General features: G+C 71.3%; 1 long non-coding RNA gene across 1 annotated transcript in view; it reads right to left on the bottom strand.

The window, feature by feature from the left end:
* Positions 1-3,378, bottom strand: part of LOC148106548 (uncharacterized) — a 16,346-nt gene extending 12,968 nt beyond the window's left edge. Inside the window, exon 1 of the long non-coding RNA XR_015723721.1 lies at positions 3,227-3,378. This is a non-coding gene — a long non-coding RNA (uncharacterized LOC148106548). The remainder of the gene's footprint in view (positions 1-3,226) is intronic.
* Positions 3,379-3,690: the final 312 nt, after the last annotated feature.

Below are 3,690 nucleotides of genomic sequence, written 5' to 3' on the forward strand. Positions count from 1 at the left end.
AGGGCGCGCGCCAACGAAGACGCGAACCGGGCCACCGGGTAAACGTGCACGGGATCCCACCGCCACCAGCATGAGAGCGGTCCCGCGACGCCCGGGACGCCGGCCGGCCTCAGCACCCTTGGCGGGCCCCGCCCCCCGCGAACCAGGCCCCACCACGGCTGGGACCCAAAAACCCCACGTGACCCCCGCCGCAGGGGCCCAGCTGAACCTCCGTCCATCCGTCTGGTCCATCCCGGAGTCACGACCCAGGGGAAGCAACCCCCAGGCGAGAGCGGCCCGACCCGTGCCTGCACGCCACCCCCGGCGGCAACTCGGGACGGGAGCGGGCGGGAGACAGCCGCTCGCACGGCATGGGGAAGCGGGACGCGCGGGGGCGCCCCACCCCTCGGGAGACACAGCACCGCGAGGGAGTGGCCGCACGCGCACTCGCACGCACGCGGGAGCCCCGCGCGCCGGACGCCGGCCAGGCCCAGCGGGATCCTCCCCCGACTCGGAGGGGGGAGGCGCAGGCCGCGGTAGGCAAAGAGCGGCGCTCGGCCCCACCGCGGGGCCGGCAGACCCCTCACGGAGAGGGGGCTCTGCCCAACACGCAACGGTAGTCACCCCGCATCGGTGGCCACTACGCGCAGAGGAGGGGCGGCGGCTGGGGGGTTCCGGTACCCCAAGGCACCCTCTCGGATCGCTAGAGAAGGCTTTCTCACCGAGGGCGCATCGCCCCCACCCATTCGTCCCCCGACCGGGCCCCGCTAAACGGCTCTCCAAAGGCCGCCAAGGGCTCGGGGGGCGGGGGTAGGTCTGCGGCAAGGGGCAGGCACAGGGCAATCCTGAGCGCTCACGGCTGGGGCCCAACAAGGAGACCGTCCTTGCCCCGCCACGCACACCATGCTCGCGTCACCGCCCGGAAAGAGCTTCGTGCCTCCGGCGAGGCCACGAGAGGCGGAGACGGACGTGGCATGCTGGGGCGAGGAAACGGCACCCCTCGGCTGGCCAAGCGCCACAGCGCTGGCTCGGCCCGCCGCGATCGCTCACACACCCCGCCACGTCCAGGCCCCCCCCAGCACGGCATGCGCCAGGGGGACGACGAGGCGCCCGCATCCCCATGGGGGGGGCAGGTGGTCCTCCCTTACCGACTCCACCACCCGCTCCTCGGACTACACCACCAACAGCGGTGACCCGAGGGGGTCGCTGGGAACAGGAAACGACGCCACCGCTCGGCCTCGGGCACCTGAGACAACCTGGAGCGCTCCAGGGGCACCACGGAGGGCCAGGCGCAACGCGCTCAGCACGCCCAGGCGGTGAGCAGCGCGGCGTCGGGACGGCCCTCCCCATGGCAGGGAGAGCCGCTCACCACACGAAGCCAAGAAAGGCAAGCGAGAGTGTCCGCTGCGTCAGAGGACCCCGGTCCCACAGACACCGGGAGGCCGAACGTGGGAGGGCGGGGTCGGGCCGGAGTCCACACACCCCCCCCGCGCCCTCCCCGCACCGCCACAGCAGGCGGAGGAGGAGGAGGAGCGCGAAGGGCCCGCGGGCAGAACGAGAAGAGCGGTCCCATTCGCCATGAATGTCCGTCCCTCGTCTGACGCGGCTTAGGCCCGGCCCGGGAGAGCGCGAGATCACCACATCGATCGGCAGAATGTGCCCAGGGAGGTCCCGAGGGGGGGAAAGCCCGGCGAGGACAGCAACCAGAGGGACCTGCTTTCAGCCTCGCCAGCACCCCTCGACCCCAGGGCGAGAGCAGCCGGACAACCCAAGGAAGGAGGACGCCTGACACGTGGCACGGAGCCTTGCGGGACAAGGGTTGTCACGACCGCAGCCAGGTGCCCGCAGTGGGGAGCGCACGGGGTAAAGCACCCACGCCGCCTGCCCACACCGCCCTCGGGTGCTGGAGACCGGAGGCGGCACCACGGCCTGGACCATCTGGAGGCACCCGAGCCGGCGCACAGGCCCACGCGGACGGCTCAAGTAAGCGAGGGCACAGCCGGGCTTGGCACCATGGTCAAGCCCAGAGGTCCCCCCCGCCCCGCACACGCCCAGAGGTCCCCATCTCTAAGGCGACAGTCGCCAAAGCACAGCGTGTCAGCACCTACCTGGCAACAAAAAGTGCTCATTTCAGGTGACAAAATCACCACGCCGACTGCCGGGGCCTAGACACAAGTCACCGGGACCTCCTGGGACCGTAGCCAGGCCACCGGCCCCAAGCACCGTTCCATCAGCCCCGGCCCCTGGAGCCCCCAGGGCCATCTGGTCGACCCCGGGAGCGTGGCGGCAGCCGGGACCGACGGGGGACTCGCGGGAGGTGGAGCGGGCCGGGTAGGCCCTCCCCCAGTCCGCCTGTCGTCCCCACGTCAGGACTTAGAAAAATCCCCAAAGTCCTGCGGAGGCACCTGTGGACGCCCTCCTCCCCGGCCCTCAGGACGGCCCCACGCCTGTCCCATGCCGGTCCCATGCCGGTCCCCGACTCCCAGTTGGGACTGGGGGGGGAGGGGGCGATACCACGGAGGCGTCCCCGACGGCCGGACCGCAATGGGAATCGCGGCCGGGCCCCTGGGGCGCCATATCCGTGCCTCCCCTCGCGACCCGATCCGGTCCGGTCCGTTCCGGTCCCCTCCGGTCCCCACCTCCGCAGCGAGCCTCGGAAAGCTTGGTAAGAAAATCGGGTCAGACGACCGGAACCCCACGCGTGCCCCGTGGCCGGGCCCGTCACGCCATCCACGGGCTTCCTCTCAAGGCTCGAGCGCGACACGGGAGAAAACCGCGCGACACGGAAGGCCCGACGACCGACCGGAGCCACCGGCCGGATGGCGTCCGGGCGCCGGACACACCCGCTCCCATTCCCCCACGGGCCGAGGAGGGGACACCGGTGGGTGCTGGTCGACCCGTCCAGGCGACCCCCCACACCCCTCTCAGGGAGCGAGGCGGTGGCGGCGTCACACCCTCACAAGCCTGGAGGTTCAATCTCCCGCGAGCCGATCGCGCGCCGACACCCCAGAGAGAGCGGGACAATCACGCTAGTGTCACCGGCTTCCTGGAACTCCGGCTTGGGGACCGCAGCCAAATGCCATCCCTTACTGACATCGGCGACGCTCTGGCAGGGTGACGCTATATAAAAGCGGCCGCCAGGTGGCGCCCGACAACCGGCGCAAAGGACACCGAGACAGATCCAGATCGCGGGCCCGTGAAGGCGCACAGCCGGCCGCCCGGCCACCCGATCTTGTCCCGGCCCCACCTCGGAGGGGCGGGCGGAGGGTGTGGGGCGCGCGGACCCGGGGCGTCAGCCTCGGGAGCCCCCGACCAGCGCGGCACGGCTGCAGCACCCCAGGGCAGACTGGGAAAACGTGTCTGGGCCGCTCCAGCCGGAAAGGGAGCCGGCTGGCCACGGGACACGCGCGTACGCATGCGCTCACGCCCACGCACGCACGCACGCCCACGCACGCACGCCCCCGCCGGAAGCGGACGTGGGCGGAAAATTCCCCAAAGGGGCGCGCGTGGGTGGCTCAGTCGCTAAGCGTCTGCCTTCAGCTCGGGTCACGATCCCAGGGTCCTGGTTTCCAGCTCCCCGTCGGGCTCCCTGCTCACCGGGAAGCCTACTTCTCCCTCTCCCGCTCCCCCTGCTTGTGTTCCCTCTCTCGCTGTCTGTCTGCCTGTCTGCCTGCCTGCCTGTCTGTCTCTCTCTCTCTCTCTCTCTCTCTC

The sequence above is a fragment of the Ursus americanus genome, unplaced genomic scaffold (genome assembly GCF_024610735.1).
Source record: "Ursus americanus isolate L20-20 unplaced genomic scaffold, mUrsAme1.1.p SCAF_286, whole genome shotgun sequence".
Lineage (NCBI taxonomy): Eukaryota > Metazoa > Chordata > Mammalia > Carnivora > Ursidae > Ursus > Ursus americanus.